This window comes from Eulemur rufifrons, chromosome 18 (genome assembly GCF_041146395.1).
Source record: "Eulemur rufifrons isolate Redbay chromosome 18, OSU_ERuf_1, whole genome shotgun sequence".
Taxonomy (NCBI): Eukaryota; Metazoa; Chordata; class Mammalia; order Primates; family Lemuridae; genus Eulemur; species Eulemur rufifrons.
Window position 1 is genome coordinate 67,554,350 of NC_091000.1, and position 12,111 is coordinate 67,566,460.

Consider the following 12,111-nt stretch of genomic DNA (forward strand, 5'->3'; position numbering starts at 1 on the left):
AATTGCACATTTTTGTGAAAATAACTTTATTTTCTACTGTGCTTCTGCATTTTGAAAATGTGTAGTTGACTACTAGGATGAAGTATGTGTTTAGGAAATGTTTTCTGAATAAATGTGTACCAATTTTTAAAAATTGGAAATACATAGTATATACATGTTTTTGCTAACAATATCCATATAGTATAAATTTCACTTTTAGTAGAATTTGCTTTTGAAAACAGATTGTTTATTCCTCATTAAGTGATGCTACAGTTTATAAATCATCTATTACAAAATTTCTTTGATGAAATTAGCCTTTGGTTAGCCCTTGGCATAGGAAAGACTGCAAAGAGTCCAGGGCTCCTTGACACTAGCTGTGATTGTGGATAAAGAGACTGTGGCTTAGTTTCATGTTTAGGTGTCATAACTAGGTGAAGGTTGGGCCCCAGAAAATGCTAGGCTTACTGTAGGAGAGGAAGTGATACTGCCCAGTGAGTCCTCTGGTCAGGAAGTGGGAGGGGTGCAGTGTGGAAGCACAGTGGGGTCCTCGTGACTAGAGGAAAGGTAAGGCTCCAATAAGGGATTCGGAATTCTAGAATACATATTATTTCTGTCTGATGCAGGTCTGTCTTTAGTATTTTCCAAATCATGAATAAAATTATTTTCTGTACTTATTGGGAAATTATTATATATTTTATTTATTCCATACATTTATGGAGTACCTACTCTGTTTCAAGCACTTTTCCAAGATGGTGAACTCAAAATAGACAAAAATCTTTGCTCTCATGTAGGTTACATTTAGCTGGTAGGAAACAGATAATAGGAAGTGCTGTGAAAAAATGAAGTGGCATGATGTGTTGGAGGAAAGCTACTTTAGAGTATGATCACAGAAAGCTGCTCTGAGGAGGTGACATCTGAGCTGAGATGTGAATGATACGAAGTGCCACTAGGGGGAAGAGTGTTGCAAACAAGTGTAAAAACCCTGTGGTGGGAACACACTGGATGTGTACAAAAGACAGAAAGGAGACCCGTAATCCTGTTGAAAACAGGTTGCTCTGGTTTATGATGAAATCATAATAATACTAGGAGACAAACCACTAAAATATGCTGGTTTTGAACATTTAATTTTTAAGAAATTCATCAAATTGACTAACCTATAATACTATTCATACATTCATTTAACAGTTCCAATTACTAAACATAAATTTAAGTGGCATAATACTCTCCTGACTTTCCTCCTGTCTGGGTCTTTGAAGCTCTTCTTCTTTTATACTCTCTTTAAGGCTTAGTCCGGAGCCTCTTTTCTTCTTACTGCACACCCTCTTTTAAGTGATCTCATCCATTTCCATTATTTTATCATTTATGTACTGATTACTTGACGATTTACTTGAATATTTCACAGAAATCTTAAACTGAACATGTCTAAAATTGAATTCTTATTCCCCCTCCCCACTAAACTGGCTCCTTCTAGCTTCCTTATCTCAGTACATGCCACCTTCATTACTGAATTGTTCAAACCAGTCTACATCTAATCCAGTGTCAAGTTCTATTATTTTTACCTTTAAAACATAGTAAGTTCATCTTTTTTCTAATTCTAGTGTAGCCACCTTAATTCAAGCCTCTTTCTTGTTGGAACTCCTGCAGTTGCCTCCTTTACGATTCTCTGCTTCTGCCTTTGCCGTGCTCCCTACCACTCTCTACCCAGAAACTAGAGCAAGCTTTTAAAAGCATGAATTATATCATGTCACTTTCCTGTTTAAAACCACTTTGTGGTACTGTAGTACTTCAAATAAAATGAAACTTCTTAACATGGTCCATAAGGCTTTGAGACTTAGGCCCTGACTATTTTCCAGTCTCATCTTTCAGCCATACTGGCCTCATGTTAATCCTAAAATATGCCATTCTTTTTCCTTCCTTAAGGCTTAGGGTTTTTGCTATTTCTGCTGCCTGGATTTCCCTTTCCTCACCTTGATTACTATGACTTATTCTTCACATGTTGGCTTAAATGTCAGTTCCACAGAGAGCCCTTCTCCGAATGACACCTTTCTCTCTGGTCCCAATGTAAATTAGGACCTATTTTTTCTATAACTTTCTTAAAGTATCCTGTTGTTTTTCCTAATAAAACCTTGTTGATCTGTTTGTCAGTATATTTATGTGCATGTTTATTTGTTTGGTGTCTTTTTTCTTTTATTAGACCATAAGCTATATGAGATTAGACCATGTCTCTTTTGTTTATCACTCCCTATCAGCTCCTAATACAATACTTGCACATAGTAATAGGTGCTCAAGAAATATAGTATTCATACAGAATTGGTGTAAGAAGATAAGAGCCTGAACTAGTGGGATGTTATTTAAAATAGAAAGGAAGATATGAGTAGCAAAGCCCTTGAAGAACTAGGCACGGGCTGTGGTGATACAGCCACTGGGGATTGGGGGCAGGGGGAATCCAGGAAATATTTTTGGAGAATACACCAGAAACTTTGTTTTTTTCTTAATTTGTGGTAGCTACCCAATATTTAGGAATGATTTACATCACACATCTCAGTGATACACATAGCTTTTCCCAGTACTGGTGAAGAGAGCCAGGTGAGGTCCAATTCTAGGGATCCAAACACTCTATTCCAGTGTAGAGCCTGGAGAAGTTCTCCTCCATGATGTCTTCCATGGAAGACCATTCATCCATGAATCAGTGAAACAATTATTGTTACTGTTTAGCTGCAAAAAGCACTCACTGTTTTGACTTCATAAGGTTATTGACTTTAATGTTTAGTGATTAACAGCCTTGTCAAAACTGGAATAACTAGGGAGATAACTATTTACTGACATTAAAACTTCAAGCAATGCTTCTCTACATAGATTTTGTTTTGAATTGATCGGGTCTGTCTATTGTAGAGTTCAAGACACTTAGTCTCTCCTGAGAGATTATGTTCACAACCAACAAAGATTAAATAAAAAGCAGGAAATTAGAAGAAACTTGAACCGTTCACTTTGACTATTTCTTAGATTTTGGCTTTAAAAAGAGACAAAGGTGCTTGAAACAAGTGATTAATCTGAAAATTTTTACATTATGATTTTATTTAGTCATACTTTATTGTGACTAAGTAGGCTACTGAGGCAATTTTATAATTTCAGATAAATGTGATATATACAAATCTGTATATCACAAAGATGAATCACACTGGAAGGGTGATTAGTCATTCAACTTTAAATAATTTATCATAAGATTCTTTGTGTTTTCCTAGAAAATAAGTCTTTTATTTTAGAAGAATTTTAGATTTACAGGAAAGTAGCAAGGAAAGTACAGAGTTTCCATGAACCCTACAGCCCATTTCCTTTATTAATATCTTGCGTGACTATGGTGCACTTTTCTTAAAAAAGTAAACAATACAGATATGTTACTGTTGTTATATATAAAGTGCATACCTTATTCAGATATTCTTGGGTTTTATCTACTGTTTATTTTATGTTCCATGATCCCTTCCAAGATGCCATGTTATATTTATTCACCGTGTCTTTTAAGCTCCTCTTGGCTGTGACGGTTTCTCAAATTTTCCTTGTTTTTCATGACCTTGACAGTTTTGAGGAATACTGGTCAGGTAGAGGTATTTTGTAGAATATCCCTGAATTTGGTGAGAGATATATATCCTGTTTCATTTTTCTGCATGTGCCTATCTAATTTTCCCAGCACCATTAATTGAAGGGGCTTTTCTTCCCCAGTGTATGTTGTTATCTGCTTTGTCAAAGATCAGTTGGCTGTATGTAGATGGTTTTATATCTGGGTTCTCTGTTCTGTTCCATTGGTCTGTGTCTCTTTTTGTGCCAACATCATGCTGTTTTGGTTACTATTACCTTTGAAATCTGGTAATATAATGCTTCCAGATTTGTTCTTTTTGCTTAAGATTGCTTTGGCTATTTGAGCTCTTTTCTGGTTCTACAGAAAGTGTAGAATTATTTTTTCTAGATCTGTGAAATACACTGTTGTTATTTTGATGAAGTCTGTATTGAATCTGTAAATCACTTTGGGTAGTATGGACATTTTAACAATGTTGATTTCTGCTGATCCATGAGCATGATATGTTTTTCCATTTGTTTGTGTCCTCTGAAATTTCTTTCCTCAGTGTTTCATAGTTCTCTTTGTAGAGCTCTTTAACCTCCTTAGTTAAGTATATTGCTGGGTATTTTATTTTCTTTGTAGCTATTGTGAATGGAACTGAGTCTTTGGTTTGACTCTCAGCTTGACCGTTATTGGTATATAGAAATGCTACTGATTTGTGTACATTGATTTTGTAACCTGAGACTTTGCTAAATTTATTTCTCAATTTCAGGAGTCTTTTGGTGGAATCTTTGGAGTCTTCTAGATATAAGATCATGTTGTCAGCAAAAAGCTCCTATTTCCCAATTTGGAAATTTGGGACCTCCTATTTCCCAATTTGAATACCGTTTATTTCTTTTTCTTGCTTGGCTAAGACTTCCAGCACTGTGTTGAATAGAAATGGTGATGGTGGCCACCTTTGTCTTGTCCTAGTTCTTAGTGGGGACAAGAACTTTTTTTCAACTTCTCCCCATTCAGTATGATGTTGGCTGTGGGTTTGTCATATATGGCTTTTATAATTTTGAGATATATTCCTTCTATGCCTAGTTTGTTGAGGGTTTTCTTTATCATGAAAGAGTGCTGAATTTTGTCGAATGCTGTTTCTGCATCTATTGAGATGATCTTTTTATAGTGATAGGGCTTGCTTTGTTACTCAAATTGGAGTGCAGTGGCGCAATTGTAGCTCACTGCAGCCTCAATTCAAGTGATCCTCCTGCCTCAGCCTCCTGAGTAGCTGGGACTACAGCTGCATACCACTGTACCTGGCTAGGATTCTTATAAAATTGAGCTCTTGGTATTAATACATTTCAAAGAGTCAGTAGATAAAGCTTTCAGTTCAGTTCTAGAGCTATTGAGTACCTCTTATGTACTAGTCACTTTGTTTTAGAAACTCATCTATCATGTAAAGCTAGGTATACCTGATATAGTTTAGATATTATGGCAAAGTGACACTGCAGTTATTGGCTGTGGATTTTTGTCTCTGTGTGTACATCTTCCATAAGAGGGCAGCAAAGAACAAGCATAATTTTGTTCTTATTTTGTTCTTATCCTATTGTGAACTTAATAGCAATCTTTAAAGAGTAATGGAAAACAGAAGGCATAGTTACAGTTTTACTTAGTTTCTGGGTTGTCTTTCATATGGTTTTTGTACTGCATAGATTATCTCACATGGATTATGGTATCATTGATAGCCTAGTGGTTCAATGTTGGCTCTGGGGTATAGTTGTCAGGGTTTGAACCCTGGGAGTATGACTTGCCAGCTTTGTAACCTGAAAAGATTACTTAATATTTCTGAGCCTCGGTTTCCTCATCTATTTAAAAAGATGAAGGGGAGGGGGAGAGTAACACATAGTTTTAATGGACAAAATAGAATTTCTATGTCCTGAAGAGGCTAAGAACAGTTAAAAGATGGAGCTAGAAGAAGCTGTCCTTTAGCTTACCAGTCTTGGATGTACATTATTTACTTAAAGAAAATCCTGTTTGGGTCAGATAAAGGAAATTATAGATCATTACTCTCTATAGCTACTTACATTTTTAGTTAATTAACATATATATTTATGTACTGACCAGTTACCATTTATTTATTTATCTTCTCAAGCCAATTCAATGTATACTATATTAAAATCTTTTACAATCTCAAATGGCATGTCATAATTTGCCCTCATTTTTTTCTAAATTAATAAAATAATATTTGAAACACTGAGTTTGTTTCATCCTCTTTTAATTCTCACAAATTTATTGTGATAATTGATATTTCTTCTTATTCCTGATGTTTGAAGTTTTTCATTTGTTAAGCTTTCTTATTTCTTATTCCTTTTCTTATTTCTTTCCTATTTCTTTATTCCCCCTTTGCCTGTAAAGCTTTGTTGATTATGGTTGTTTTTTATCTGTTGTGCTTAAATTTTTACTAGTCACATTTGAAATGTATCTTTCTATCAATAGTGAGAATTAATCACTATCTAACCTCCCCCAACTTTCAAGTAAGATAAAACATTTAACCTGATTTATATTTTCATTCCTCCCTTGTTATATGCCTATATTTTAAGAAATCTAAAATTTTAGTCTGAGATTATTATTTTTTGTTTGTGCCTTTTAAAAATGGATTACAAGTGGTACACAGAAATAGATTAGTCATAATCTCTGCTTCATGATACATTTTCACTAATGGCCCATACAAGGCCTTCATTTATTTTTTACTTACTTTTAATACTCATTAAGCATCCATGAAGCCACCATCCAATTCAACAGCCAGGATCTTGGTATTAACCCACATCTAGTTATGTGGCATGATTCTCTCTCATTCCTTGCCTCCTTGCACCGGGCAACTATCATACCTTTATTTTTTGCCATTGTTCCTTTGATTTACATGGTTTTATTTTATCTGTTTCTGAAAAATATTAAACACTTGTTCTTAATTCTGTTAAAAAAAAGATTCATGCTGTATGTCATCTTTCAAGACTATGTGGAATCTTCTGACACTATTTTGTTGTGTGAATAAACCAGAGTTTATTTTCCATTCTTCTATTGATAGACATTTAATTTGTTTCAAGGTTTTTCCTGCTTTCTGTTGTATTTAAGCAATGATTTCTTTTGGTATTGAACCAATGAGTAGAATTGCTATGAATGTTCAGTTCTTCAAAATCTATAATACTAAATATTTTCCAGAGTGGTTGTATCCATTTAGAATCCCATGGAATGGATAAGAGATTCTGTGATTAGCATCTTCTCTAACAATTGATATTTACAGATTGAATAAAGGTAGAAGTTATCTTTTTGTATTCTTGATTAGCATTCTTTTGTTATTAACAAGGTTAAGCATCTCTTCATTTGTTTATTGGCCATATGTATTTTCTCATCATGAAATGTCTATTCTTGTCTTTTGTCCATTTTTCTATTTTTTTTTTTTTTGGTTATTGATTTGAAGTTCTTTGTATATTCTTGATTTCAATTATAAGAATATTCTCCTCATTTATTACTATGTTTTCTGACATCTTGAAAATATATTTTTCTTAGCACTCTGGGAGGCCAAGGTGGGAGGATTGCTTGAGCTCAGGAGTTCAAGACCAGCCTGAACAAGAGCGAGATGCTGTCTCTATTAAAATAGAAAAATTAGCTGGGCATCGTGGCATGCACCTGTTGTCCCAGCAACTCAGGAGGCTGAGACAAGAGGATTGCTTGAGCCCAGGAGTTTGAGGTTGCAGTGAGCTATGATGATACCATTGCACTCTACCCAGGGTGACAGAGCAAGACTCTGTCTAAAAAAAAAAAAAGAAAGAAAGAAAAAAAAAAAAGAAAAGAAAAGATATTTTTATATTTTGATGAACAAAAAAATTCCTAATTTTATCATTTTTTATTTTATGGTTAGTGCTTTTCTTGTATTGTTTACATTTTTTAAACTCTTTCCACCTACTAAGTCTAAAATATAAAAAGCATATAAAATATTTTCATATGCTTTCTACTAAGAGCTTTTAAGTTTTGTTTTTGAAATTTAAGCTTTTAATACATTTGGCTTTGGATCTTATATCTTGCATGATAATAGATTCTAATTTCACCTTTTGCCACATATACAATCATTTTTATCCACCTTTGTTTATTGAATAGTCCCTATTGTCCCCATTGATTTGACATGTTTCTTCTGACATAGCCCAGGTTCTATAGATGCCTGGATCTGTTGTGGCTCCCTGTTGAATTAAGTTAATTTGTCAAATTTTTCTCATGCTGTCTTAATTACCATAGCTTCGTACTAAGTCTTTTTTTTTCACCATCTGTATTTCTGTAACACTACTAGGTCTTGATATCTGATAGGGCAAGTTCCTCTATAGTAATCTTCAGAAATTTCCTGCCTTTAAAAAAATCTTTATTTTTTATGTTTTTATAAAGAATGAGCTTAACATGATCCATGAAAAAGACCTATTGAGATTTGATTAGATTACATTATTGAACCTTCTAACCCATAAATGTGGTGTATTTCTCCATTTATTCAGCTCTTCATTTAATGTCCAAATGTCCTTTTGTAGTTTTCACTTAGAGATCTTGCATATTCTTTATTGAATTTATTCCTAGGTACTTGGTATTCTCTGATACTGTTGAAAAATGCTGTCTTCTTCTTCTTCTTCTTTCCTGAGACAGGGCCTCACTCTGTCTCCAGGGCTCGAGTGCAGTGGCATCATTATAGCTCACTGCAACTTCAAACTCCTGGGCTCAAGCCATCCTCCTGAGTAGTTGGGACTACAGGGATGCCACCACTCCCTGCTAATTTTTTCTATTTTTTGTAGAGATGGGGTCTTGCTCTTGCTCAGGCTGGTCTCAAACTCCTGACCTCAAGGAATTCTCTGGCCCCGGCCTCCCAAAGTGCTAGGATTACAGGCGTGAGCCACCACGCCTGGCCTCGTTGTAGTTTTGATTTGTATTTCCCTAATAGCTAATGATGTTGGGCGTGTTTTCATGTGTATATCTTCTTTGGAGAAATGTCTTCAAATCCTTTGCCCATTAAAATAATTTCTTAAAATTGTGGTAAAATATATATAACAAAATTTAACATTTTTAACAGTTTTGGCATGGATAATTCACTGCTATTAAGTACATTCACAATGTTGTACAACTATCACCACTGTTCATTTCCTGAACTTTTCATCATCTCAAATAGGAACTTTGTACCCATTAAACAATAAGTCATTTTTTCATCCTCCTGGTCCCTGATAACCTCTGTTCTACCTTTTATCTCTGTGAATTTGCTTATTCTAGATACCTCATGTAAGTGGGATCATACAGTATTTGTCCTTTTGGGTCTGTCTTATTTCACTTAGCATAATGTCTTCAAGGTTCATCCATATTGTAGCATGTATTAGAATTTCATTTCTTTTTAAGACTGAACAATATTCCTTTCAATGCGTATACCACATTTCATATTTTAAAAATTTATTCATTTATTTATTTTTCCTATTGCCTCTAGAATTGCAGAATAGCACATTTTCTTTATCCATTCATCTCTCAATGGACATGAGTTGTTTCTACCTTTTGGCTATTGTGAATAATACTGCTATGAATATTGGTTTAAGGACCTGTTTGAGTCCCTGCTTACAATGCTTTCGGATATTGTGATATAATAATTATACATACTATGATATATACTATGATATAATTACATAATAAACATCGTCCCCAGTACCTGGCACACATAGCTCCTCAAACTCTTGGAATTTTCAGATTTCTAAGTATGTCTTGTTCTCTCTGGGACCAGTCCCTATCCTGAAACCATCTAGGGTTTTCTTCATCTAGCAAATTACTGAACATGACGAGGGGCCCCTAGATGATTTGAGGGGGGACTGGTTCCCAAAGAGACCAAGGCATGATTAGAAGCTTGGAATTTTCATCGCCATTCCCCAACCTCTTAGGCAAGGGGAGGGATTGGAGATTGAGCTAATCGCCAATGGCCAGTGATCAATCAATCATGGCCACATAATGATATCTCCTTTAAAAACTCCTAAACAGCAGAGTTGAGAGAGTTTTTAGGTTGGTGAACACATCAAGAGACTGAAAGAGTGGTGTGCCTGGGGAGGGCATGGCAGTTTCATGCCCTCCCTCCATACCCTGCCTTATGCGTCTCTTCCATTTGGCTGTTCCTGAGGTGTATCCTTTATAATAAACCAACTAACAGTAGCAATCAAAGTACTTTTCTGAGTTCTGTGAGTTGTTCTATCAAATTATTAAACATGAGGAGGAAACTGTAGGAACCGCCTGAATTTATAGATTTATAGCTGGTTAGTAGGGTTGACGGCCTGGTCTTGCACCTGGTGTCTGAAGTGGGGGCAATCTTGACGGACTGAGCCTTTAGCTGTGTGATCTGACACTAACTCTGGGTAGACAGTGCCAGAAATGAATTGAATTGTAGTATATCCACCTGGTGTCAGAGAGCTGGAGAAGTAGTGTTAGAAAAGACATCATGTATTTGGTGTCAGAAGTGTTATGAGTAAAAACAGCTTTGTTAGATACGTAGAAAATACATGCTGGAATTCATATGGCAATTTCTATGTTTGACTTTCTGAGGAATTGCCAAACTGCTTTACACAGCAGCTTTACCATTTTACATTCCCACTAGCAATTCAGGAGGGTTCCAATTTCTCCACATCCTTGACAACACATTTTCTGTTTTACTGGTAATAGTGATCCTACTGGTTGTGAAGTGGTATTTCATTGTGGTTTTGGTTTACATTTTTCTAATGGCTAGTTGATGTTGAGTATCTTTTCATATGCCTATTGGCTGTTTGTATATCTTCTTTGGAGAAATGTCTGCTTAAGTCCTTTACCCATTTTTGAATTGGGTTGTTTGGTTTTTTGCTGTTGAGTTATAGGAATTTTGATATTGTGTTGCACAAGAGAATTTTATAGATAAAAATTTTATCTATTTTTTTCTTTGATTGTGCTTCTGGTGCCATATCTAAGAAATTATTACCTAATCCAAGGTTATAAAGATTTATTCCTGTGATTTCTTTTAGGAGTTACAAAAGTCTTAAAGTACCTAAATTTATGAAATATATAAATTTTAGCTATTACATTTAGGTCTTTGATCTATTTTCAGTTGTATATTTATGATATAGGCGTCTACCTTCATTCTTTTACAGGTGAATATCCAGTTTTCCCAGAAACATTTATTTAAAAGAATGTTCTCTGCCCCATTGACTTGTCTTGGTAGTCATGTCAAAATTTAATTGACCATAATTATATGGGTTTATGGACTTTCAATCCTATTTTGTTAATTTGTATGTCTATCCTTATGCCTGTATCACACAGTCTTGATTACTGTAGCTTTGTAGTAATTTTTTTTTCTTTTTTTTAGAGATGGGGTCTTGCTCTATCACTTAGGCTGGAATGCAGTGGCATAATCATAGCTCACTGTAACACTGAACTCCTGAGCTTAAATAATCCTCCTGCCTCAGCCTCCTCCCGGGTAGCTGAGACTATAGGCATATGCCACTGTGCCCAGATAATTTTTAAAATTTTTTTGTAGAGACGAGGATCTCACTGTGTTGCCCAGATTGGTCTGGAACTCCTGGCCTCAAGCAATCCTCCCACTTTGGCCTCCCACAGTGCTGGGATTACAGGTGTGAGCCACCACACCCTAATTTTTGAAACTGTGTGAGTTCTCCAACTTTCTTCTTTTTCAAGATTATTTTGGCTATTCGGGGTCCCTTGGATTTCTGTATGAATTCTAGGATCATGTTGCCAATTTCTGCAAGGAAGCCAGCTGGGATTTTGATTAGGACTGCATTGAATTTGTAGATCAATTTGGGCAGTGTTGTCATCTTAACAGTATTAGGTCTTGCAATCCATTTTACAGATTGTCTTTTTATTTACTTAAGTCATCTTCTTAAAATTTAGATCTTTTTTTAGGTCTTCAATGATGTTTCATAGTTTTCATTGTAAAAGTCTTATACTTTTCTGTTTAAATTTATCTCTAAGTATTTTATTCTTTTTAATGCTACTGTAGATGGAGTTTTTTAATTTCATTTTTGGATTGTTCATTGCCTATGTATAGAAATAAAAATCAAATTGATTTTTAATATCGATCTTATATTCTACAACCTTAGTAAACTTGCTTTTTAGCACTAACAGTTTCTTATGGATTCCGTAGGATTTTTATTGTACAAGATCATGTCATCTAACAGTTAATGACTTTTCTGTGGATTTTTCCCCCTTGGAAAGCTTGAAGTGACAAAGAAAGATATACTGGATCCAGTTTGTTTCTTTCTTTTTTTAAGTATGCATTCCATCATTGAAAATAATCTAATGAAAACTTATCTCTCTGAATTTCACATCAATAGCCAAATCTAAATGGAATTTGAGACAACAAAGCTTAAAATTTTCTGGTATCCTCAATTACGCTCAATGTACTGTTGAACAAAACTTATTAATCAGCAAACCTCTTTAAAGGCCATGCCTTTACCCACTCCTTGCTTAGTTACCTGATGTGGGCCGCCCTCAGCAAGGTGGCTTTCTGCAGCTTTCTGAGAGACTGAAGTTACCGACAGCCGAACTTCTCT